Source organism: Odocoileus virginianus, chromosome 21, assembly GCF_023699985.2.
Source record: "Odocoileus virginianus isolate 20LAN1187 ecotype Illinois chromosome 21, Ovbor_1.2, whole genome shotgun sequence".
Lineage (NCBI taxonomy): Eukaryota > Metazoa > Chordata > Mammalia > Artiodactyla > Cervidae > Odocoileus > Odocoileus virginianus.
In genome coordinates this window covers 753,905-781,102 of record NC_069694.1, presented here as the reverse complement: position 1 = coordinate 781,102, position 27,198 = coordinate 753,905, and the positions used below count along the sequence as shown (strand labels likewise).

The window sequence follows — 27,198 nt, the reverse complement described above, 5'->3', positions numbered from 1 at the left end:
ATGAAGCAAAAGATGGAAGCAAGATTGCCAGGAGAAATATCAGTAACCTCAGATATGCAGATGACACCACTCTTATGACAGAAAGCAAAGAGGAACTAAAGAGCCACTTGATGAAAGTGAAAGAGGAGAGTGAAAAACGCTGGCTTAAAACTCAACATTCAAAAAACTAAGATCATGGCATCCAGTCCCGTCACTTCATGGCAAATAGATGGGGAAAGAATGGAAAGAGTGATAGATTATTTTCTTGGGCTCCAAAATCACTGCAGTTGGTGACTGCAGCCATGAAATTAAAAGATGCTTGTTCCTTGGAAGAAAAGCTACAAGCGACCTAGACAGCATATTAAAAAGCAGAGACATTACTTTGCTGACAAAGGTTCATCTATCAAAGCTGATTTTTCCAGTAACCATGTATGGACATGAGAGTTGGACCATAAAGAAAGCTGAGTACCCATGAATTGATGCTTTTGAACTCTGGGGTTGGGGAAGACTCTTGGGAGTGCCTTGGGCAGCAAGGAGATCCAACCAGTCCATCCTCAAGGAAATCGACCCTGAATATTCATTTGAAGGACTGATGCCAAAGCTCCAATCCTTTGCCCACCTATGTGAAAAGGCAACTCATTGGAAAAGACCCTGATGCTGGGAAAGATTGAAGGCAGGAGGAGAAAGGAATGACAGAGGATGAGATGGTTGGATGGCATCACCGACTCAATTTGCATGAGTCTGAGCAAGATCCGGGAGTTGGTGATGGACAGGAAGCCTGGCGTGTTGCAGTCCTTGGGGTCACAAAGAGTTGGACACTACTGAGTGACTGAACTGAACTGACTAAGCGGTCCAGAGTTCTGCAACTGATTAATCAGGCCATCCAATTCACAGCAGCAGTTCTCCTTATTTCTGGCCCCTGCTGTCTACTCTGGGGCAGGTCAACAGTAGTAAAACAAGAGAAAAGAAATGAACCTGAGTGTAGAGGGAAACCTAAGCTTTTACCACACTCAGGTGCCACTGTCTAGTGTTATATGATTAGAGTATTACACGGTTTTTATGGTTTTTATATGGTTAGAGTACTACAAGTTGGCTTTCTGCCTTTTTACTGAAAACACCCTGAGGACCCAGAGAATACTAAAGGATAATTGTTAATAATTTGGGTTGGGGTTGGGGGCACTCACATACGGAGAATCTTATGTAACCAGGTTAAAATTGAACTTACTGATCTGCTTCGGGCCTCCACGTCTTTGAACTCACCAGTGAACATGAGCATAAGTGCTAATTCTCATGGTTGGACTGAAAAATTCTTCAAATCCTCTGAAGTGTCAGTAGAGTATCTCCAACCTGCTCCTGTTGCTCAGCATTCTCCTAAGTGTAACCCTCAGCGTGTGTATAGTCTTTCAGTGCCTGGTGAAGCTTTTATCTACATTATTAAAATGTACATCTGATCCTACCAAAGTACATGACTTCCTTCCTTCTCTGAAAATCGAATATCTTCTCTTAGAAACACACATAGTTTCTAAAGTTGGTATCAAACAGTCAGAAAGGTTTGGTTAACTAGTAAATTATTTCAGTAATCCATTCAGCAAGTGAAGCACCCTGGGTGGTACCCAGCCCTGTGCTACATGAGGCATGCCTGCTAAATCGCTTCAGTTGTTTCCAATTCTTTGTGACCCTGCGGACTGTAGCCCACCCGGCTTCTCTATGGGATTCTCCAGGTAAGTACACTGGAGTGGGCTGTCATACTCTCCTCCAGGGGATCTTCCTGACCCAGAGATCAAACCCACATCTCTTACGTTCATGGTGAGCAAAAGTAAAGAGGGCCCCTACCCTCCATAATGGAGCATCCGGGCAGGGGAGGGAGAGGGCAGTAGTTAACTTTTATTGCTGTGTTTGGTAAATGCCTGTGTGCTAGTGGTACTTTATGTTATTAGAGGGCAAATGAGGGGGGATGGACTTTTGAAGGTCTAGAGAGTTTCCTTGAGGATGTGTCTATTGTTCATAGGCTGAGTAAGGAAATATCAAGGGTTTCTTTGGTGGCTCAGTGGTAAAGAATCTGCCTGCCAACGCAGGAGACACTGGTTGGATCCCAGTGTCGTATTCAAGACTCTAGCAGGAGGGATCCTGGCAAACACGGTGCCCAGAGTACATTTATTGTGGCTGCAGCAGCAAAAGAGAAAAGACCATGGTATGAGTGGAAGCTGGAAATGTAGGTAGAGGACTCACCCTGGAGGATCTTGTACTTAAAAAATTAAAAAACAGGTTTTATCTTTATCCTCGGAACAGTGGATCACTGGTGGATTTTAGACCGGGGGGAAGGAGGGCTGATATGGTAAGATTTGTGTTTGGAGAATCACTCTAGCTGTAGTGTTGCAAGCAGACTGATGCAGGTAGAGAAAGGAAGTGTACCGTTTTGAAGACTATCAGAACGGATCAAGGAGAGAAAGACGCTAGCTTGGATCAGGATGGAAGTGGAAAACAGTACATGGATGCAAGGGAGAATTAGAAGGAAAAACAGATGGGATTTAGTGAGAGAGTCAATATGAATGAGAAAGAGAGGAATGAAAAATGATCCTTATGATTTCCAAGGATGTTTGCTTGCATTAGTCCATAAATGAGGGTGTCATTCACCCAAAATGCGAAGAAGGAGAATGTTTTAGGTTCTGTGCATGTGCGTGAGCGGTCAGTCACTTCAGTTGTGTCCAACTCTTTGCAACTATAGCCCGCCAGGACCATGAACTGTGGCCACCAGGCTCCTCTGCCCATGGGGATTCTCCAAGCAAGAATACTGGAGAGGGTTGCCATGACCTCCTCCAGGCAACCTTCCCAACCCAGGGTTCAAACCTGCGTCTCCTGCAGCTCCTGCATTGCAGGCGGATCCTTCCCATCTGGGAAGCCTTTAGACGCTGAGTGGGGGGCAAGGAAGAAATCACGTTTAATTATGATTTCTTGGTGTATGATACAGATCTGGATCACACAGAGAACTCTACCCTGAAGATATAAATTTGTGAATCACTTGAATATTTTGGTAATTGGAACTATAGGCATAGGTGAAGTTCCACGAGGAGTTGATGCAGAGGAAGGAATGAAGACTTAGGAGGCCTGAGAAACTCCAATATTTAATGACTGGGTCGAATAAGATGTGAACAGAAAAGAGACAAGAAAAGAACAGCCAGAAAAATAGACGGAAAACTATGGAGTGTAGAGCTGCAGAAGCCAAAGAAAGGAAGTAAAGTAAAACCTGGGTTCAACAAACTCTAATCTAAAAAATATATATTTATATGGTACATATGGCTTTGTCTCATTAGGAATGCTACACAAACTTCTAGTCAAGTTCAAAGTGGAATAGAGCAAAGAGGGTGGATTTGTAATCCCAGTTCTGATACTCTCAGACACTTCAGTATTTGTGACATATTTCTCTCATTGGAATTATGAAATATTTCAGAATATGTTTATGCAAATACCCACACCTTATAATCCTCTCACATATACAGATCTTTGCTTCTGTAAGTTGTTTGTTGACTTTAGAAATACTTCTGACCTTGTGTCCATGAAAGTGCTAAGGATGGAATATAATAAACTATACTTTTCAGAATATAAGAAACTCTTTTGCAAGCTGACTGCAATATGCTTCATTGGTCTCACCTAACTTAATGCTTGAAAAAATATATTTCACTTATTACTTTATATCAGTTCTTAGCTTTTCACTTAAAATGTTTTCCTCTTGGGCTTAGATTACATATATACATTATGTAACCTAGATTGCATTACATACATATATATATATATATATATGTTTAGGCTTCCCAGGTGGTGGTGATAAAGAACTTGCCTGCCAATGCAGGAGACACAAGAGACACAGGTTTGATCCCTGGGTCAGGATGATCCCTTGGAGAAGGAAGTGGCCACCTGCTCCAGTATCCTTGCCTGGAGAATCCCAAGGACAGAGGAGCCCAGTGGGCTGTAATCCATAGGATCACGAAGAGTCGGACGTGACTGAAGGGACTTAGCAAGCACACACGTACACACACACACACACGTACATATGTATATGTATATATGTAAAAATGAGGTTTTAAGGCAAGAGTATATATAAGTCTTCTGAAGAGAGGGTTTTCAATATACATTTCTTTTTTAAACACGTTATTGTATATTACTTGTTTTACTTGTGTGCTCGCTTCGCAGCACATATACTAAAATTGGAAGAGTGCAGAGAAGATCAGCATGGCCCCTGCGCAAGGGTGACGTGCACATTCGTGAAGCACTCCACATCTTGGGGGCCTCATTTGTAGATCAGCTGGTAAAGAACCCGCCTGCAATGCAGGAGACCCCGGTTCGATCCCTGGGTCGGAAAGATCCGCTGGAGAGGCGCTAGGCTGCCCACTCCACTGTTCTCGAGCTTCCCTGGTAGCTCAGCTGGTAAAGAACCCGCCTGCAGTGTGGGAGACTTGGGTTCAATCCCCGGGTTGGGAAGATCCCCTAGAGAAGGGACCGGCTACCACTCCAATATTCTGGCTTGGAGAATCCCATGGACTGTGTATCTATGGGATATAGAGTCAGACATGACTGAACGACTTTCACTCACATAGCCAATTAACAGTGCTGTGATAGTTTCCAGTGGACAACAGAGGGATGCCGCCAGAGGTGCACATGCATCCTCTTCCCCAGACTCCCCTCCCATCCAGGCTTCCACCCGTCACTGAACAGAGTTCTCTGTGCTATGTAGTAGGTGTTTGTTGGTTATCCCTTTTAAATGTGTGTCCACATGTCAATCCCAAACTCCCTAACTATCCCTTTTCCCACTTCTTCAACTAACTTAAACTTTTGTGTATAATTTCAATGTATCTGGGCTTAATTTATTACAAAGACCACAAGCCCTACAGGCCAGCTCCTATGGATCATGGTAGAAAAGGCATGGGATAAGAATCAGACATCACTGGGTTTCAGCCCAGATTTGCTACCTGGACAGGTTGTCAGTATTCCACTCTGCACCATTTGCTTCTTCTCTGAAATATGGACAATAATACTTACCTCAGGAGGTTGCTGTAAAGAACTGTCTGCAACATACAAGTACTCAATAAATGTTAATGCCTTCTTGATGTCACAGTGATAATACGTGCTAGAGTCGTTGCCACCTGAAATCATAACAAATTATGACTGCAGTGTAAGCTGTGGAACTAGCAGACATGTCATCCAGAAAAACAGTCACATGCTTTTCAATTATATTCAGAGTGCGATGAACTCTGATGACATAAAAATAACAAATCAACCCTGGGTTTATGGTCATCTCATAGCTTATGAATTGAAACATTTCATGATCCTTGTCGATGCAGAGAGTTAACTTCCCTGTGATTTGAGAGAAAAGAGATGATTTTGCCTGTACTAGTTGTTAGTAAAAAGATGCCCAACTAAGAGGCTTTCACAGAGAATTCCTTCAATGATGACGGCTGAGTGAATGAGTAGAGTAAAATGGAAGGAGATAAAAGTTCATTTTCGTATTTTAGGAAATGTATTGAAATTAGAGATTACGACGGTTTTTGCAAATTAACAGTTCTCTGGAGGAATCAGTGTTGTGCTGGGCTCTGCGGTCATTTGTCTACTCGATGGAGAAGGTCCTTTCCTATGCTGCTATGATATGAGGTGCTATGATGGTCAAGAAAAGAGTCATGTCTATAGATCACTGCCCTGCAGGTTTACAGTGCCAGATCGGAAAATCATGAACCAGATAATCATGAGATCATTTCCCAAACTGGTCAGATAAAGTAGTCCCCTCATCTAGTCTTCATCTAATCCTTCCATTTAGGCCTAGAGTGTCTGCTGTGTTTCCCCAACAAAACAATATTCAATCTAACCAAACCAAAAGTCAAGATGAATTGTTGATTTTATTTCTTTTAACTTAACCATATGTATCATCCTCTTTAAAACATAGCTTTCTTCTAGATTCTGAGCATATACGTGCATTCTAATTTGGTATTGCCTAGCTGTAATATTTACATTCACATTTTTTTTGGCTTGCATGTTTGTAATTGCTTATTTTGGATATTTTGTTTATTTTATTATAGCAGTGAGGGTTTAATGGGGAGAAAATATAGATGGTTCAGAGATCTTTCCTGTTGTACTTCTCAAACCAGTTTCTTTTCAGTGCTTTTTATTTAAGCAAAAACTACTAAAAATATAAAAATGTAATAAGGAATTCCATCAAAGTTCCTCCCACTTAAGTATTTTTTCCCAATAGTGAAGTGAAAATACATTTCGGGAGGTTTCATGTTAAGTGATTCCTTTGACATATCCATCCTTATTTTAAGGTGACTCAAGATCAATCTTCAAGTGAATGCTTTTGTAAGCCTTCTAGATATAAATGCCTTGAATTTGTCTTCTAATATGTAAAAGAATATTCCCTTTCCTGCCTTTATTGTCAGTAAAAATAAAAATCTGTCTGCACTGCTCTCATCTTAGGATCTCCATTCAGATCATCCTGAGGATTTCTTGTCCATCTTTTGCATTGGAGCTTCTGTTTTCAGAGATTCACAGCATCTTCTTCCTTGATTTACATCTTAGTGGAGGCTTCTCCTGTAGCTTCCTATCGTGGCTGAGGGGAGATAAATGTTTTGAGATCTTGCATGTCTAACAATGCCTTTACTCACTCTTGACAATTGAATTTTTATGTATATATACTCCTGTGTAAGAAAACAATTTCCCTTGGGTTTCCTAAGGCAATATTTCAGTGTCTTCTAGCTTTGGATATTGCTCCTGAGATGGGCAATGTTATTCTGATGTTTGAATTTCTATATATGAATAGTTTCTACCTTTGTGACATTTTGGGATATTCTCTGCTTCCTAAGATTCTAAATTTCATAATGGTAAACCTTATTGTGAACCTCTTTGATCATGTTAAGTATCAGATTGGACTTCCAGTGTTGACACATCTAAAATGTCATATGCTTGGAATCATAAATATTTTATTCCTTTGGGTTGCTTTAACAAAATACCATAGACTGGATGGCTTATAAACAATAGAAATTTATTTCTGACATTCTGGAGACTGGGAATTCCAAGATCATGATGCCAGCTAATTTGGTATCTAGTGAGGGTCTGCTTCCTGGTCCAGGTGGCCATCTTCTCTCCGTGTCCTCACGTGATGGTAGGGTCAAGGGAGATCTTTGAAGCATCTTCTGTAAGGGCATTAATACCATTCATGAGAACTCTGCTTTTGTGGACTGATCACCTCCCCCAAACTCCACCTTCTCATACCATCACATTGGACATTAGAATTTTAATGTGTGACTTTTGCAGGCACACAATCATTGAGCCTATAGCCATATAGCATGTAGCCTTTCCAAATCTGCTTCTTTCACTTAGCAATATTGACTTGACAGCTCATCTCTTTTTAGCACTGAGTAATATTCCATTTATGAACATGCCACAGTTTATCCATTTACCTACTGAAGGACATCTTGGCTTCTTTCATGTTTTGTAATTACAACTAAAGTTGCTATAAACATATATGTGCAGGTTTTGTGTGGACGTAAGTTTTTAGCCCATTTTGGCAAATACCAAGGAGTACTATTTCAAGATAGTATGGGAAGAGTAGGTTTAGTTTTGTAAGAAGATACCAAACCGTCTCCCAAAGTGGCTGGACCACTTCGCCCAGTAGCACTGACTAGGGGTTCCATGCTCTGTGGCTCACTGTTTGGTGGCGCCACTATTTTGGATTTTAGCCATTTCAGTAGGTGTGCGGCGGTATCTCACTGCCGTTTCAGTTTGTAGTTTTCTTTTTTTTCCATTTTTTTATTAGTTGGAGGCTAATTACTTTACAATATTGTAGTGGTTTTTGTTACACATTGACATGAATCAGCCATGGATTTACATGTATTCCCCATCCCGGTCCCCCCTCCCACCTCCCTCTCCACCCGATCCCTCTGGGTCTTCCCAGTGCACTGGGCCCAAGCACTTGTCTCATGCATCCAACCTTGGCTGGTGATCTGTTTCACCCTAGATGATATACATGTTTCGATGCTGTTCCCTCGAAACATCCCACCCTCGCCTTCTCCCACAGAGTCCAAAAGTCTGTTCTGTACATCTGTGTCTCTTTTTCTGTTTTGCAAATAGGGTCATCGTTACCATCTTTCTAAATTCCATATATATGTGTTAGTATATACACTGTATATAAACAGTGTATAAACACTGTATTGGTGTTTTTCTTTCTGGCTTACTTCACTCTGTATAATGGGCTCCAGTTTCATCCATCTCATTAGAACTGATTCAAATGAATTTTTTTTAATGGCTGAGTAATATTCCATGGTATATATGTACCACAGCTTCCTTATCCATTCGTCTGCTGATGGGCATCTAGGTTGCTTCCATGTCCTGGCTATTATAAACAGTGCTGTGATGAACATTGGGGTGCACATGTCTCTTTCAGATCTGATTTCCTTGGTGTGTATGCCCAGCAGTTGGTTTGCTGGGTCATATGGCAGTTCTATTTCCAGTTTTTAAAGGAATCTCCACACTATTCTCCATAGCGGCTGTACTAGTTTGCATTCCCACCAACAGTGTAAGAGGGTTCCCTTTTCTCCACACCCTCTCCAGCATTTATTGCTTGTAGACTTTTGGATAGCAGCCATCTTGACTGGCATGTAATGGTACCTCATTGTGGTTTTGATTTGCATTTCTCTGATAATGAGTGATGTTGAGCATCTTTTCATGTGTTTGTTAGCCATCTGTATGTCTTCTTTGGAGAAGTGTCTGTTTAGTTCTTTGGCCCATTTTTTGATTGGGTCATTTATTTTTCTGGAGTTGAGCTGCAGGAGTTGCTATGTGGGTGACCCAGGCTCGATCCCTGGGTCAAGAAGACCCCTGGAGAAGGGAATAGCTACCCACTCCAGTATTCTTGCCTGGAGAATTCCATGGACAGAGGAGCCTGGTTCCAAAGAGTCAGACACAACTGAGCATGAAACTCCTTATCTTTTCTTATATCTCTATGCCAGCTGTGTTTCTTCTCTGGTGAAGTCTTTGAGATCTTTTTCTCATTTTTTAATTGAGTTTTCTGTCTTCTTAACACTGAGCTTCAGGAGGTCTTTATGTGTTTTAGACCACTCCTTTATCAGTAATGCTGTGCACCACTTTATTTTCAAATATTTGAAATAGCAATGCATTTACATAGCTAAAACGTAAAGATGAAACTAAAAGGTAAATGTTGGGAAGTCCCACTGCTCCCACTCCTTCCAAATTCATTCTTTTCCTTCACCATTTTTATTAGTTTCTGATTTATCCTTCTCAGGTCTCTTTATATTGTGCTGTGCTGTGCTTATTTGCTCAGTTGTGTCCTACCCTTTGCGACCCCAGGAACTGTAGCCCGCCAGGCTCCTCTGTCCATGGGGATTCTCCAGGCAAGAATACTGGAGTGGTTTGCCATGCCCTCCTCCATGGGATCTTCCCAACCCAGAGATCGAACCCAGGTCTCCCGCACTGCAGGTGGATTCTTTACCATCTGAACCACCAGGGAAGCCCTCTCTTTATACAAGTACAAGCAAATACAAATATACAGTTTACTTTTCCCATTTCTTAACAAAAGTGGCATTTCATGTACATTATTTTGAACCTTGATTTTTCACTTAACACTGTATCATGGATATCTTTCCATATCTTATGGAGCTCATCCCTATTTTTTTAACAGCTGTATAATGTTCCATTGTGGGGATATACCATCGTTCAGAAATTCCTTGTTGCTGGACACTTACCACCCTGACTTTTAAAGGTACCTGGTGCTCTCAATCTATGAGATTTTTAAGGCTCTATAATGAAAATTGGGTGCTTCTTGACTTTCTCCCATTGCCACCTTAGGTTCTGGTTTCTTGCATGTTATAGAACACTTTCCACTTAACTCTCTGCTTTATAGCTTGCAGAATTTATTTTGTTTACCACTTAGTAGCATAGCAGTATCATCTTCAAACTGGAGGAACAGTCCCTTGATTGTCTAGAGTCTGTAAGTCAGTCCTCTCTTACCCTATATGCTTCTATTATATCTTTCCGGGCCTCAGTCACACTTTCAGAATAGACACTCAGTTTTCACAAATGAAAATAATCTTGGAAAGAACTAGAAGGTGGGACATAAAAATTGTTTCCGTTTTCAGCCCCCCCCCCCAAAAAAAAAAACCAACACAACAGAGAAACAGTATGGCCTAAAAATCTCCTGGAATCATTTAATAAAGCAATGAATTTCTATGGTTTTTTCCTCCCTTCTATGGCGGTAACTATTACAAAAGCATTTCTGTCCCTGGATTTCAACTTGGTAGGCCTGATGACTGTTTTCCTAATTTATAGACACCATTAGCACCATCAGTCCTGGTACATCAAGGGGCCCTGAGGGGTCAGCAATTGTCTTGCTGTACACGTCAACTGATGTAGTCATTTGTTTCATCAACTGTGTGAGTCACAAGATGGACCTCTCTTGTAAGGCCGTAAAGCAATGATTGAGATTTGTGCCCTTCACTCAGAGAGAACCCACAACTATTCCACTTTCTAGTTATGTAACCTTCAGCAAGCCATTCAACCCTTCTAAACCTGATTTCCCCATCTGTAAAATAACGTGCACTTCATAGGTTTGTTGTGAAGATTAATCACATATAAGACAGCTGGTACACAGCCAAGCAATTCTCCAACACCAGCCAATGTCCTACAACTCAATTCTGACACTGTTTCCCTGGAGATACTGCAAATCCCACAGATGAGAAGCTCTTCAACACCAGTCCTTTCATGTTTTTTTAGAGGCTTCATTACATAGGCATGACTGATCAAATCATAGGCATTAGTGATTGATTCAACTTCCACCTCTTCTCGTCTCCCCAGAGGCGGAAGGATGGGGCTGCCTGAAATCTCCAGCCCACTAATGTCATGGTTGGGCTCCCCTCCTGGCTCAGACGGTAAAGAATCTGCCTACAATGCAAGAGACTCGCATTCGACCCCTGGGTTGGGAAGACCCCCTGGAGGCGGGCATGGCAACTCACTCCAGTATTCTGGCCTGGAGAATCCCATGGACAGAGGAGGCTGGGGGATACAGTCCGTGGGCTCACAAAGACTCAGACCCGACTGAGCGGCTCACACTTTCACTTTCCAATCTCATGGTTGGCTGCACTAGCATCCAGTCTCCATCCTTAGGTGCTTTCCAAAAGGTGGCATGTTAACAAGAACCCAGTTCGAGAACTGTCTTTTGTAAATAAAAAGGCTCTCATTTCACCTTTAGGGTTTCAAGAACTGAGGACTAAACACTAATTATTATAATAAAAGATGCCCCATGGCTCTTATCACTCGGGAAATTCCATGGCTTTGGGGAAGTATGAGCCAGATGTGAACCATGAACCGTGACACAAAAATATATGAAATATATTTTGGTCATTTGAATGATCAAATATGCATTTCTTATAAATAACATTATTGTCATTTGTTTTCCCGACTGGTCTAAAAACTCTGTGAATAAAGAGATACTGTCTGTATTCCTCCTTTTGTCTCCCAGGTGCTGAGCAAAGTGCCTGGTTCATAGAAGAAATTGACAAATGCTCATTAAACGACTCTTTCAGTAAAGGAATAAGTAAATAGATATGTCTTGTTCACATTAATTCTAATGATACAAAAATTTTTTTTTCAAGAAAACTATGGAGTGCATGTATATATTTAAGAAAGTCAGTTTGCTATTTTAGGAAGATCTTCTATTCCCCCAAATTGGTCTGCAAACCCTCTTCCAAGGAGTAAATTTTAAGGAAATATTTCTTGACTGACTATGGCCTAACAGTTACCCACTTAGTCTTGTATACCATGTCCTCTCTAGCTGCATTTATGCCTAAGACAAAAAGACAAATGGGAAAGTGCTGTGTTTAGCAGTTGGAAAGTATCTATCATAGGTAAGATGAACTTTGTGCTGGTTTGCCTTGGCAGGGGAGAGTGGGTAATAAACCTTAATAAAATGCCTTGGGAGATGTTGATCATTTGATCATTTATTTTTTAAATGGGATTTTTAACCAGAAAGATTCCATCATGTGATGTTCAATAATAATGCCATCCAGAAAAAAAAAGAAACCACTCAAAATAATTGACATTTGCTTTGTCCTTGTCTTGTGGGTCAAAATCTGATAAAATCAGGTTAAAAATATTGTTTCATTGGCCTTTTTGATACCCCTGAAGACTGAAAATCATTACAATAGGTCCTGTTTTTGCCCAGTCCTACATTGCATGATTATGTCTGACTCTCACAAACATCCTTCAAGATCAGCAGTTAACTGTTATTCCTGTTTTACAGATAGAGAAACAGAGACCCAAGGTGTAAAAACTTGCCACTTAACCATTATGATGCTAAGCAGAAAGGCAGGATACAAACCCTGTTCTTTCTGACTCCAAAACTCATGCTTTTCAATAGTTTCTCTCTTCCAATGAGGTGTTTTCCCCTAGCGATCACGATGAAATATCTTCATAGGCCATAAAATAATGTTAGACCCCTTCATGTCACCATTATCACAATAAATTTCCTAAACCAAGTCAACACATACAAAAAAGATAAGTTTAGGAGTAAGAGTTTGGGAGCTGTCATAGGTGGTAGCAGTTATAGAAGGAAACAGGATTAGGAAAGCATTGTAAAAAAAAAAAACAGAAGAGTTTCCGTGGTTAGAGGTCACCTGATTACAATGTCCATTCATATGTGGTGAATGTTGGTCACTCTTTGAATATCCAGCATTCCTATGTCTTATGTATCCCCGCCTCCTGCGTATCAAATAGAGCTTGTCTCTCACTATCTAAACAGAAAACACCTGATACTTTTCCAGGACTCCTTGCATCTGGGCATGAGCTAGACATAGGGTTCCTCCACTCATTCACTTGTGCTTATGGCAACCATAGGTCAGAAGTTAGTGATGTAAAGAAGAAAGGAGCACAGAGAAACCCACAGTGAGAAGACAGCGCCATGACAGCTGATGGAGTGGTTCTGGTCTCCAGGCTCAGCGCCGTGGGCTGCAGGAGTGATGTCGGGGTAGAAGAAGTGGTGGGGCCTCAGAGAGTCAGTTCTACAGCATTGATTTCGGCAGTGGTTTCTAGCTTTATGACCTCAGAGCCTGGATCCCCGACACTCTCAAGGAACCTCTGAGGTTCCCATCATTCTTTCATTAAATTACTTTTTATTTAACTTAGTTCCTACTGCCTAAGAATCCTGACTGGAAAAAAATGTATAAATAATAATAATAATGACAGTAAGTAGCATATCTTGAGAGCTTATGATTTAATTCTGCTAAACGCTTCAAAAACATTTTAATCGTTAAATTCTCACCACAACCCAGTAATTCCTATATTACAGAAAAAGAAATTAAGAGATTAAGTGGCTTGCTCCAAGATATCTTGCTGGAAAGTAGCAGAGTCAAGATTTGATCCCACCATCTCTATCTATCCCTGGGTCAGGAAGATCTCCTGGAGAAGGAAAATGTCAAAGCACTCCAGTATTCCTGCCTGGAGAACCCCAAATCACAGGGTTGCAAAAGTGTCAGACACGACTGGGCAACTAAACATCAATTATAGCTCCAAAACCTAGTCAGTCAGCCACTAAACTTGAATGTATAATTTATGAGTAGTTTGTACTGTATGTTTTTTTTTTTTTTTTGAGAATATAAACATCCAAGGGTAGTTTGAACGTTTTCCAAAGAAAACAAACTGGATGTGTGTACATATATAAAAGAAAGAACTGGTTTATGAAATTTTGAGGGCTATCAAGTGTGAAATCTGCCAGACAGACCAACAAGGCCAAGGCCCCAGGAGAGGATTCATATTGCAGCTCAAGTCCAGAGGTGGTTTGGAGCGGAAGTCCCTCTGGAAGTGTCTATATCCAAATCCCCTCTTCTTAGAAGGACATCAGTCGTATTACATTAAGATCCACACTAACGACTTCATTTTAACTTAGTTACCTTTGTAAAGACCCCTGTCTCCCAAATACAACCGCATTCTGAGATACTCAGGGATATCACTGTAGGATGTGGATTTTAGTGGGGACATAATTCAGCCCCTAACAGTAGCAATTTCAGCACAGCATTTTAGAAAGTGCCCTGTATGTACATGTAGTCTCAGGGACTTTCCAAGTTTGTATGACACATCTGTAGAGTATTTGGGGGCCTCTTCAATTTTTAAAATACCAGTCCTGCCCATAGCCAACATCAAAATGGTAACCATAATATTATCTGTAACCAAAGTCTCTTATGTCTTAGCTTAAAGATGATGATACCCAGCTACAAGGAAATTTTAGGTTGTGTTTCCCACCAGAAGTACAAGAACTGGTTGCGCTACAGTTTCCTGGTACTTATACTCGTCAGAAGAATCAAATAAAATAAACTGCTCGCTGGTAAAGTGAAGCAGCTCCTAAAAATGTTCTCCTTCAAGGACTGATGGCTTTTGGCTGTACTCACAGTTTTTGCAAAGATTTCAAACCTCGAGGGGGCCAGACAGCACTGTGAGGTCTGCAGTGTGCCTCTCAGCAATGAACATCATAATGGGAACACTTGTCATTTTTTTCACCTGGAGATTTGTTATTCAATGGTTGAAAGTGAAGGTGAGTGATTGGAAAAGCCATCTCAGCTCCTCCTCAGTTATTCAACAGCAGTCACACCATGGTGCGTTTGTAGAACTCTCTGTGCTTCTGAAAGCACTAGCACATGGTTTAGTTCATTTCATCTAAATGGCCCTTGATTGGCCTAAAATTTAAATCAGCTTCCCAATGTGCCTAGCAATCTTAGCACTTTATGAGCTGAAAAAACATGACCCAAAGTGGAGAAATTGCTCTGAAAGCATCCTGTAAAATCAAGGCACTGTTATTGTACACATTCATAAATAGTGAAGCTAACTGAGTTAAATCCTTAAAGGAACTGTGGGGATTATCCAAAGATTTTCAATCCTTTCCAGTTTACTTTGTTTTTAACACCATTTTCTATAGGGCTAAGCTCTTAAATCCAATGTAACCTTATTAAAAATTCCAGACAAAAACATTCCTCCATTTTCATTCTGTCTTTCTCTTAAGAGTCAAATGTACATATTCCCTTTAAAGAAAAATTGAAGGTAATTTGTTGTCAAAAGATCCTGAACTGAAAATACATGTCACAATTAGACAGGGCCTGAATAGTTCCTACACATAGCAGATGGTAATATCCTTTTAAGATAAAATGGTGATCTGCGTTTCTGACTGTGTGCCTTCTGCATCAGGCATGAAGTAAAAATGAATTTCTATTTTGTTTCACTTTGGGAGCCTATTACATTGACCAACATGGGTGGTGGGGAGGGAGGGAATCACCTAATTTGTTCAAATATAATCACACAGTGACAACAAGAGCAGTGGCTGCTTCGACTCTGCAGGAAAGCTTTATAAAAAATGAACAGACACAGAATAATCTTGAGAATGCTCTTGTTATTCTGCTGGAAATGTCTGTAGTTAAGGAGACATCTGTGATGGGGGATAAAGAAGAGCACTTTCTTTTCTGAAGTACAAAGTGTGGAGTAAAAATATCATTTTGGGGGATTTAAAGCCTAAGAGATAACCTGATTCTTTACCTATATTTTTTTAAATGATTGATTGTGAGAGTACTGCAATTCAGAGTTGATCTTCTCCATTTATATGGTGTTGGAAAATAAACAATGAAACTCAATCTCCTACAATATGTAAGAAAGAGCTAAGTTCATGTAAGAATGTGGAAGACACTGCCTGCGCTAGTACAATATAGTGATAGACAATGTTAACATAACATGATGGTGGTTTGGTTGCTAAGTCATGTCTGCCTCTTTGTGACCCCAGGGACTATACCCCACCAGGTTCCTCTGTCCATGGGTTTTTCCAGGTTAGAATACTGGAATGGGTTGTCATTTCCTTCTCCAGGGGATCTTCCCCACTCAGAGATTGAAACTGGGTCTCCTGCATTGCAGGCAAATTCTTTACTGACTGAGACAGCAGGGAAGCCCATGACATAATGACAGTAAGATAATGACAATATAATGTTCTCGACATGTGCACCCCAATGTTCATCGCAGCACTGTTTATAATAGCCAGGACATGGAAGAAACCTATTTGCCCATCAGCATCTAGGATAATGGATAAGGAAGCTGTGGTACATATACACCATGGAATATTACTCAGCCATTAAAAAGAATGCATTTGAATCAATTCTAATGAGATGCATGAAACTGGAGCCCATTATACAGAGTGAAGTAAGCCAGAAAGATAAAGACCATTACAGTATACTAACATATATATATGGAATTTAGAAAGATGGTAACGATAACCCTATATGCAAAACAGAAAAAGAGACACAGATGTACAGAACAGACTTTTGGACTCTGTGGGAGAAGGTGAGGGTGGGATGTTTCGAGAGAACAGCATCGAAACGTGTATATTATCTAGGGTGAAACAGATCACCAGCTCAGATTGGATGCATGAGACAAGTGCTCGGGCCTGGTGCACTGGGAAGACCCAGAGGATCGGGTGGAGAGGGAGGTGGGAGGGGGGACCGGGATGGGGAATACATGTAAATCCATGGCTGATTCATGTCAATATATGACAAAAACCACTACAATATTGTAAAGTAATTAGCCTCCAATTAATAAAAATAAATGAAAAAAACAAACAAACAAACAAAAAAACAAGATGCTTAGTGAAAAAAAAAATGTGTCTCCAATCCTGGTTCTAAATTAGGGTGTGCAGCCATATTTCTATTGAGGCAGGAGTGCAGATATAACCTTGCTTCAAAGGTATTTTCTGCCTGTGTTTTGATTATACAGTTCTATGGAGCAAACCATAATGCCTTTACAGTGAGTCTACAAACAGCATCTCCTAGTTTTTCCTTTTTATTGGAATATAGCTGCTTTACAGTGTTGGGTTAGACTCTGCTGTGGAGCAAAGTGAACCAGTTCTATGTATAGGCGTGTCCCGCTTTTTCAGATTTCCTTCCCGCTCAGGTCACCACAGAGCACCGGGCCAAGTCTCCTGTGCCACTCAGCAGGGTCTGGTTATGAATCTATGCTGTGCATAGCACTGCTGCGGGGAGAGAGCGAGTTGGCCAAGACGGTGTGCTCAGGCCCGCCGGCCCCGCGTTTGTGAACGCTGACGGTGCCGCCGCTGAGCCCGCTGGCAGCCCTGCGCGTCCCAAGACACGCGCTTGGCCGGGGTCACGCGCAGCACGCACGGCAGCGCCCGCCCAGAAAGCGGTGGCGTCGCCGCTGCGTCGCGGCGTGTCCGCCGGCCCGGCCTGAGAGCAGACCCCGCGGCTGCGGCTGCTGCGCCGGCCAGGAGAGGATGAGTGTGTCTGTAATGCCTAGGGCTCTCTGTGTCTCCTTCCCGCCGCTTAGCTCATACATTGCCTGCCCTGGATTCAACAAACGCTGCGCAAAGTGTGAACAGCGAGACAGTTGGCATCATGAACAGGATGCGCAATACAAGCATGTATATGTCGATTCCAACATCCCAGTTCATCCCTCCCCTTACCCCCCTTGGTATCCATAAGCTTCTTCTCTATATCTGTGTCTCTGTTTCTGCTTTGCAAATATCTCCATTTGTACCATTTTTCTAGATTTCACATATAAGTGATACTATATGACATTTGTTTTTCTCTTTCTGACTTACTTCACTCTGTATGCCAGTCTCTAGATCTATCCACATCTCTGCAAATGTCACTATTCTGTTCCTTTTTGTCACTGAGCAAATCCCATTAAATGTATGTGTCTCATCTTCTTTATCATTCTTCTGTTGATGGACATTTAGGTTGTGTCCATGTCCTGGCTATTGTAAACAGTGCTGCAGTGAACACTGAGATGCATATATTTATTTAAATTATGGTCTTCACCAGGTATATCCCTAGGCGTGCGATTGCTGGCTCATATGGAAGCTCTATTTTTTAGCTTTTTGCGAAATCCCCATACTGTTCTCCATAGAGGCTGTATCAGTTTACATTCCTGCCAGCAGTGTAGAGCATTCCCTTTTATGCATACCTGCTCCAGCATTTACTGTTCATAGATTTTTTTATGATGGCCATTCTGACCAGTGTAAGGTGATAGTTATCACATTGCAGTTTTGATTTGCATTTCTCTACTAATTAGTGATGTTGCACATCTTTTCATGTGATTGTTGTTCATCTATATGTTTTCTTTAGAGAAATGTCTATTTAGACTCTCTCATTTTTTTATTGGGTTGTATGGTGTGTTTTTTTTCTTTTATATAAAGCTTCATGAGCTGTTTGTATATTTTGGAGACTAATCCCTTGTCAGTTGCTTTATTTGTATATACTGTCTACCATTCTGAGGGTTGTCTCTGTTTTGTGTATGGTTTCCTTTGCTGTGCAAAACATTTTAAGTTTAATTAGATCTCGTTTGTTTATTTTTTGTAATTTTTATTATTCTAGGGGGTAGACCAAAAAAGATCTTGCTGCAATCTATTCCAAAGAGTGTTCTGCCAATGTTTTCCTCTGAGTTTTAGTGTCCAGTCTTACATTTAGGTCTTTGATCCATTTTGAGTTTATTTTTGTGTATGGTGTTAGGAAGTATTCTAATTTCATTCTCTTACATGTAGTTGTCCAGTTTCCCACACCACTTATTGAAAAGACTTCTTTTCTCCATTTATATTCTTGCCTCTTTCCTCATAGATTAGTTGACCATAGGTGTGTGGGGTTACCTCTGGGCTTTCTACCCAATTCCACTGATTCATGTTTCTGTGCTTGTGCGAGTGCCATGCTGTCTTGATGACTGTAGCTTTGTCGTCTGGTCTGAAGTCAGGGAACCTGATTATTCCCGCTCCATTTGTCTTTCTCAAGATGGCTTTGGCTATTTGGCTTTTTGTGTCATCATACAGTTTGTAAACATTTTTGTTCTAGTTTTGTGAAGCATCTCTCCTATTTTAATATAAAATATCTATCATTACAATAGGGAGTCAAATGCATTTCCTTAGAAAATTTGAATTATTTTGAATAGTTTGAATAGTTATTCAAAATAATTTGAAAATTTGAATTTGAATTATCAAAACTATTTATCAAATACGATACATGTTATTATATGCAAAGTATAATAGAGCTTTGAGCCAAGAATTCATGCATTGAAACCCAAAAGTCATTTTCACATGAAGCACCCTGGCAATTCAAGCTGTGCTGATATCAGTTCAGTTCAGTTCAGTCACTCAGTCATGTCCAACTCTCTGTGACCCCATGGACTGCAGCACACCAGATTTCTCTGTCCATCACCAACTCCCAGAGTTTACGCAAACTCATGTCCATTGAGTCGGTGATGCCATCCAACCATCTCATTCTCTGTCGTCCCCTTCTTCTCCTGCCTTCAATCTTTCCCAGCATCAGGGTCTTTTCCAGTGAGTCAGTTCTTTGCATCAGGTGGCCAAAGTATTGGACTTTCAGCTTCAGCATCAGTCCTTCCAATGAATATTCAGGACTGATTTCCTTTAGGATTGACTGGTTGGATCTCCTTGCAGTCCAAGGGACTCTCAAGAGTCTTCTCCAACACCACAGTTCAAAAGCATCAATTCTTTTGGCAGTCAGCTTACTTTATAGTCCAACTCTCACATCCATACATGACCACTGGAAAAACCATAGCCTTGACTAGACGGACCTTTGCTGACAAAGTCTCTGCTTTTTAACATGCTGTCTAGGTTGGTCATAGCTTTTCTCCCAAGGAGTAAGCGTCTTAATTTCATGGCTGCAGTCATCATCTGCAGTGATTTTGGAGCCCCCCCAAAAATAACACTTAACAGCAGCAGCAAAAAAAGTCTCTCACTGTTTCCATTGCTTCGCCATCTATTTGCCATGAAGTGATGGGACCAGATGCCATGATCTTAGTTTCCTGAATGTTGAGCTTTAAGCCAACTTGTTCACTCTTCTCTTTCACTTTCATCAAGAGGCTCTTTAGTTCTTCTTTGCTTTCTGCCATAAGGGTGCTGATATAGGAAATACCAGCTGATATACGAAATAATAAAACTACTAATTTTTATTAAGTATTTGTAATGCATCAGACACTATTTTAAATGTTTTATACCTGTTAATGTATTTACTTCTCACAATAACCATGTGAGAATAAATATTGTTTCTGGGCTTCCCAGACGGCTCAGTGTTAAAGAATCCACCTGCAATGCAGGAGATATGGGTCAATTTTTAGTTAAGGAAGATCCCCAGGAGAAGGAAATGGCAACCGTCTTTAGTGTTCTTGCCTGGACAATCCCATGGATCAAGGAGCCTGGAGGTCTACAGTCCAAGAGGGTCACAAAGAGTAGGACAAATATAAACAACTGAGCACCCACTCATTATTATCTCTATTTTATAAATGAGAAAATAAAATCATAGAAATATTAAGTAACAACAAAAGTCAAATGGCTAGTGAATACTGGAGCCAGAATTCAAACCTAGTTAATTTAGTTCCAGAACCCAGGCCAGTAACCATTACCCAATGCAGACAATGTGAGAAGCTAGTGGCAGTGAGTAAACATGGTACATTGCATGATTCATCATGTCTGTAAGATTAAAATGAAACAAGGATATGGAGAGAACTCCAATGATTTTGGGGAGAGGAGGGCTTAATAGCCAAAGAAACTTCTCCTGGGTACTTAATGAAAATTTTCCTATGAAAATATCTTATGGCTTGATAGTAACCTAGCCAATGGGACCAGTAAAAATATTCCAGATTCAGGTATAAACACCAGCATGTGCAAAGGACCTGTGGCAAGAAGAAACGTGGGTGTTTGAGGAGCTGAAACTGAAGCCAGAGTGGCTGGAGGCAGAGTGAAGAGATCCTTAGGAAGAAGAGGCTGGAGAAAGGGGGAGCATCTCACTCAGGGACTTGGGGGCTATGTTAATGGCCTTGGTCTGTGTCCTGAGAGAAGTAGGAAACCACTGAGAGAATTTAAGCAGAGGGCGAACGTGAACAGATGTGCATTTGAAATTGGTCACCTGGCTGCCACCTTGGAAAACAATTTGGAGAAGTCTAGAGTAGAAGCTGGACTTCCTTCATAGCTCAGTTGGTAAAGAGCCTGCATGCAGTGCAGGAGACCTGGGTTCAACCCCTGGGTCGGGAAGATCCCCAGGAGAAGTAAATGGCAACCCGCTCCAGTATTCTTGTCTGGAGAATCCCGCAAACAGAGGAGCCTGGCAGGCTACAACCCAGGCAGTCGCAAGAGTCAGACACGACTTAGTGACTAAAGAGAGAGAGAGTAGAAGCAAGTAAACCAGTTTTAAAAATATTGCAGTAGCATTAGCTGAAAATAATAAAAGCAAAGGTATGAGTGGGGATGGAGAAAACTGAACTGATTCAAGAAATGTTCCTGTGTTAAAATTTTTAAATGATGACAAATTAGATATTGGAGATAAGGAGGAAAAGGTCAAAGATGACTCTCAAATTTATGACCAGTGCAACTCTGTGGATGATAGGTTTAGATGAGGAGGCTAAGAGGTCCTGTTGAAGATACTGAACTTAAGGTGGCTTTAGTTATCCAATGAAGTCAAGTTCACAGTGATACTATGGGTCTAAAGTTTAGAGGAGAGGTCTAGGCTATATGTACACATTTGGAGGTTATCCAGGCAAAGAGAATTGTAAAATCCACTGGCCTGAATACCTCATCCAGGGACAAAATACAAAATAAGTGAGAAGAGAGAAATGCCTAAGACCCTTTCTGGGGAGAAGATAAGTCTACAAAGAATTATAAGACAGAGCTTCCAGATAAGTAGGAGCATGACCAGCAGAAATGGCATCAGGGAACTTAAAGAAGTAGAATTTCAAGAAAGAAAACAAAGACACTGGGGTCAAATACTGCTAAGAAATCAAGTAACAGTGAGGACCGAAAAAGTGAATATAGCAAAGTGAGGGTAAGGTCATGGTTGTAGTAACGACAACTGTTTGGAGGTGATGAGGCTGCGGTCAGACCAGAGTGGGGTGAATGGAAAGCAAAGCGATGCAGGACAGCTGTGGACAACTCTAGAAACTGCTGTGGGCAGAGAGAGGGATTAGAGCCCCATCACGAGGGAGATAATGGGATACAGAGAACGACCATAACCACCAGAGAAGCGGCCAGAAGAGGCTTCACTGCTGTAGATCGCTTTCTTTTTGAGAATTCTGGAGCGAGGCTTTGGGGGAGGGCATCATTTACTGAACTGAGAGGCCACCAAGGGCGTTAATGGAAAAGGAGCTGCTGGGGAGAGAACCGTTCAGTCTGTTCCATGGGCTTCTTCACGCTGCCGAGCTTCTTGCCTCCTTGCGATGACAAAAGCAAATTACAGAATAAAGTAAGATGAAGAAGAGGAAGAGGAAGGGAGAGGAAGAAGTTGGAGAAGAAGGAGAAAGAAAAGGAGGAGGAAGGAGGAGAGAGGAGGAGGAGAACTGATAACATTACAGTAAAATGATGAAGGCAGAGAAGGAATTTCAGCGGCAATTCAAAGCATGAAATTAAGTCTAAGAATAAAATTAAAAGAATAAAATACAGGAAAAATTAGCCTAAACAATATAAAGCTCAACAAAGATTAGGAAAGAAAACCTAAAACCAGTGAGATTTTTTTTCCAGTGAGATTTTTTTAAAAATCAAAACATGAAAATAAGAGGGATAAAAGACTAAAAATAAAACCAACATAAACAAAAAAACATAAAAGGGCTAGAACCAGTGAGATAAAAAGCTGAAAACATGAAAGTCGGAGAGTTGAAAGATAAAAGCTAAGACAAGTAAATCCAAGTTAAAAGGATTACTTAGAAGTTGAGCATAAAGTTCTTTTAAAGACTGTTGAAAAGTTATTTTCTTCTTAAAATAGAAAAGAAAAAAAGAATTTGAGATAGAAAGTGAAGACAAGGGAAAAACAAGAAACCTAAAGAATTAAGCAAAACAAACTAAAATGGAAATAGGAAAAAATTAAGTAATCAGCATATACCATGGCAACAAGAAATTCTAAAATAATATTGAGATGCTGATTTATACCTCAGCATATGCTCCTGATATAATAAGGAAATAAAAGTAATCAGCCAAAGAGAAAAATGTGAACTTCTGTAACCACACCTCTGAAAATTTATTATTGGTTCCTGTCCATTCCTCCACCTCTCAAGTCCTCATCTGAAAAAAAAAAAAAAATGACTAGTCTTCTTTAATCTTCAGCTTAGCCTTCACAGCTGCTTACAGTGAGAAACACAGACTGCTGAACTGTGGCTAGCCCTAGTAAAATCCCAGAACATAGTCTGCTTTGTTTTTTGTTTGTTTACACTTTCAATACCCTCCAGTCCTTTAATCTATTGTTTATTCTTTCATTAATTACCACCTAGCTTGAATTACTTTAACTCTGTCATTTCCAGGATAACTTTCACTTTAAAAGAAAGCCCATTGGATAGATATTTTGGACAAGCACCCCTGCGTCTTATCCTGGTGTTTGGTGACTAGCAGCACCACAGAGATTTCTGTTAGATGGCTTCCCTTCTGCTTTACCCTCCACACCCACTCCCGCCCTCACTCTGCAGGCCGCCTCTGCCCTCTCCACCGTGCTGTGTGCTCTGGGAGATGGACTTCTATGGACGGTTTCCGTGGATTTGCTCACTGTCAGCCTCCTGGCCGACTTTCCCACGGGAGGCATGGGCAGGCTATCAGAGAGAGAGGGGAGTGAGGTGGAGGTGCTTACTCCCGTGGCTCCCTGACTGCCGTGGAGTGACCCCACTCTCCTGCCCGCCCGCAGCTCCTGCCTCATGGCCTTCCCCTGCAGCTGCTCCCTCTGGATTCCACCGAACTTTCTAGAATGTGTCTGGCTTCCTCCTCCATCTACCTCATCTGTGCATGCGTGCTAAGTCGCCTCAGTCGTGTCCGACTGTTTGTGACCCTACGGACAGTAGACTGCCAGGCTCCTCTGTCCACGGGGTTCTCCCAGCAAGAATACTAGAGTGAGTTGCCATGTCCTCCTCTGGGAGATCTTCCCAACCCAGGGATTGAACCCACGTCTCTTACATCTCCTGCATCATTTCTTTACCACTAGCACCAGCTGAAAAGCCCCAAAACTTATCTGTATATTGAGCCATTTTTCTAACACCCAGATCTCTTTGGCGTGTAAGCTGATAAATCCATAGAACTAATCTCTGCCAGAAAATGAATTTTTCTCTTATTCAGGTAAGCAGAATGTTTCCTAACGGCCTTCAAATTACCTCAGAGTGAATTATTGCAAAAAATTTTAACTAGCATTTCTTCCTCCAGTTTTGTCCTCCATTCATTTATTCTAAGCAGTGAAACTGGATTAGTTTCTTTATAAAGACATTCCCATTATGCTCCCCACTGATTTTAAAAGCCTCAGTTGTTTCTCATTGTCCATGGGATAAATTCAAGCATTTAAGATCCACAGTCTGGCTCCAACCAAATCTTCAACTTCGTCTATCACTACAGAGCATCCTAGTGTATACTCTGAATAGAATAAGGTGGGGATAGGAAAGAATCTGAATATCACCCCCAGTTCCCCCAAACATTTTCTCCTTGTTTTCTTCAATAACAGAAGAGTAATGTGTAGCAGGGATGGACTCCTCCATGAGATGGCATTCATAACTTTTCTTTGACTTTAGTTTCTATCATGAAGAAAAGCTGTAAGGTTTATACTGCCATGGAACAATGATACTGAGCTTTCTGCTTCACAGTTTATCTAACTGATTCCATGTACTATCAAGTTTCAAATTATATTGTTTTTTAAACTGTTTTTCATTAAACTGTTTTCTGAGATTTCATGACATTAGGTTGGCATTATATGGGAATTATAATCTGTGGTACCAACGTTGTGTGATGTCTCCCAAACCCACCACTGCATAAAGTCTTCTTTCAGCAAAACCTGGACATACCTATTAGGTACATTCTGACATCCTTCCTCCCAAGACATTAGCTCCATGGGCTGCGGCCTAATAACTCTAGGCCTGTTGCTCAACCAGAGCACTTTTGCTTGCTGCCCTCACCCCCCGCCACCCCGACCAGGGGACATCTGACAGTGTCTGGAGACAATCTGTGGTTGTCATAACTGGAGAAGGAAAGTACTACTGACCCAGGAGGTTGCTCCTACACATCTTACCATATACGGGAGAGCCCCCCCCCCCCCCCGCAAACCCCCAACAAAGACAAGCACAAAAGGCAATGGTGTCAAGGCTGAGAAAACTTGCACCAGGATAATTCTGATCCTTCCCTGAAATCTTACAGGGAGCTAGGCCCATGTTCCCAGCACTGTAGATTCTTGTAGCTGGCAATGTGCTTCTTATCCACACTATGGCCTGCCTTTCTCACCATACGTTGCTTCAGACTCTCAGTCTAGGTTCTTACAAGAGCTAATAATCTCAGTGGTCTACAACAACAGCTATAGTGTTTAAGTAGATCCTTTTTAGTGAAATAAAATTGTATTATCTCTTAGGGAATATTAAAATTTGTCCTTGGGGCTAACAAAGAAGGAATAACAGTTTGGTTAGTGGATAAAGCACAGTTCTGAGGGCCAGGTTCTTGAACTCGTTCTTCTACGAACCAGCTAAGTGATCATGAGCAAAGCGTAGTCCTTCTGAGCTTACATTTTTCCCTTTCAGTGAAATGAAGGGTTGGACTCATTTAAGACATCAAATTATTCTTACAGTATCTAGTCCCCAGTTGCAATAATTACCTCTTCACATCTCTTTATTTTCTATTCACACACACACACACACACACACACACATCCTCTTTTCTAAAGAAAAGGTTAATATTCTCAGTTAAGTTTACATCCCCTAAAATTAAACCAGCAGCAGTTTGCAACAACAGTTATTAAGGCAACAGGCAAGGCTACCCATATCCTCATCTGATTTTTCTCTTTTTTTCTAATTTCAAACTTACCACTCCTTAATTTAATTATGTGAGCTCAGTCAAGTCTTAATTCTCTCTGGGCCTTGGCTTCAGTGAGAGAGTTAATTTCCAAATTCCTTTCTAGTTCTAATATATTTCTCCTACCCAGAACTTCTTCTGGCTTCACCCTGCACCCTCTTAAGTATGTGTGATGATTAGTGTCATGAAAACATAATAACACCAGTGAAGATAGCAGCATTCTATAAAGTGGTAATAGAAAAAAATGCTTATTTTTCATAACTTTAAAAATAAAGACTGATCATAAGCAGGCAAAAAGAGGAAGCTATTTTGTGACTTGATCTTTTCAGCTTTTGTTTTCCTTTTTACTGTATTTTACAGCCTACACTAAAGAAACAGCAAAAATTCAAATTTGAGTACAGACATATCTTAGAGATGATTCTCTTCAATTTCCTAAATAACTCACCCAAAACTGATTTCCTGTATCATAAAAAATGACACACATATAATTTTATTTTTGTCCTCAAGCTACACAAAAACAGTTGTTTCAAATTTGGAAAATAAATCTTTTTGCATCCCAGTAACTCCCCTTTAGTTTGAAGCTATATCACCAAATCCCTGGGTCAGGAAGATCCCCTGGAGAAGGGAATGGCAACCCACTCCATATTCTTGCCTAGGGAATCCAGAGGAGCCTGGAAGGCTATAGTCTATGGGGTTGCAAAGAGTCAGACACGACTGAATGATTAACACTTTCATTTTTCATATCACCGAAAGCTTCAGGTGATGCTGGGAATAATGATTAAGTAAAGGTTAAACTGGCTAAAATTAAGGCTAATGACAAAAGAAACGTCACAATATTTGTGACATCTGGATTTCTAGGAGGTTTCTGGGTACATCTGGTGATGAGCAGGTGTGTTCTGAACTCCAAGGTGGGTAAACATCTGGGACATTACAAACAGACAGCAGTGCTTGACAGCTTCTCTTTCAGCTTGTCTTGGTCCAGGAGAATCAGGTTGTTGCCTCTAAATTTGGGGGCTTGACCGCCCAAGGACAACAGCAAGCTGCTTATAAGTGGGTCATGATCAGTGGACAAGAATGAGTTCTCAGTTCTTCCCCTAAGGAGAAGACAAAAGTTTCTTCCACGTGCCACTGATTCCATTAAATTCACTTCATGTGATGCAACCCAGGTTATCACTTTAAGTCTGCTTAGGTGCCTAGTTAGATGAACAGACAGAACTTAATCGTATGCAAAGGAGAAGTTCTATTTCTCCCCCCTGTGCTAGCCCCCTGCGTACTAATAAAGCTCTCTTTCCTATTCTTGCATCTCAAGCCAGATCTGTAACCTTCCAGCCACTTTCAGTCATTTACCAAAAAACTCAGTCCTGTTTACAATTCCAGTCCTCTCCCCG

At 41.0% G+C, this 27,198-nt stretch overlaps 1 protein-coding gene and 1 non-coding gene across 3 annotated transcripts in view; both read left to right on the top strand.

The window, feature by feature from the left end:
• GABRB1 (gamma-aminobutyric acid type A receptor subunit beta1) overlaps positions 1 to 27,198 on the top strand; it is a 426,842-nt gene that overhangs the window by 337,548 nt on the left and 62,096 nt on the right. The gene's annotated exons all lie outside the window — the stretch shown is intronic.
• LOC139030295 (U6 spliceosomal RNA) lies at positions 4,153 to 4,258 on the top strand. Its single transcript, XR_011482599.1, has one exon. It is a non-coding gene; the product is annotated as a U6 spliceosomal RNA (small nuclear RNA).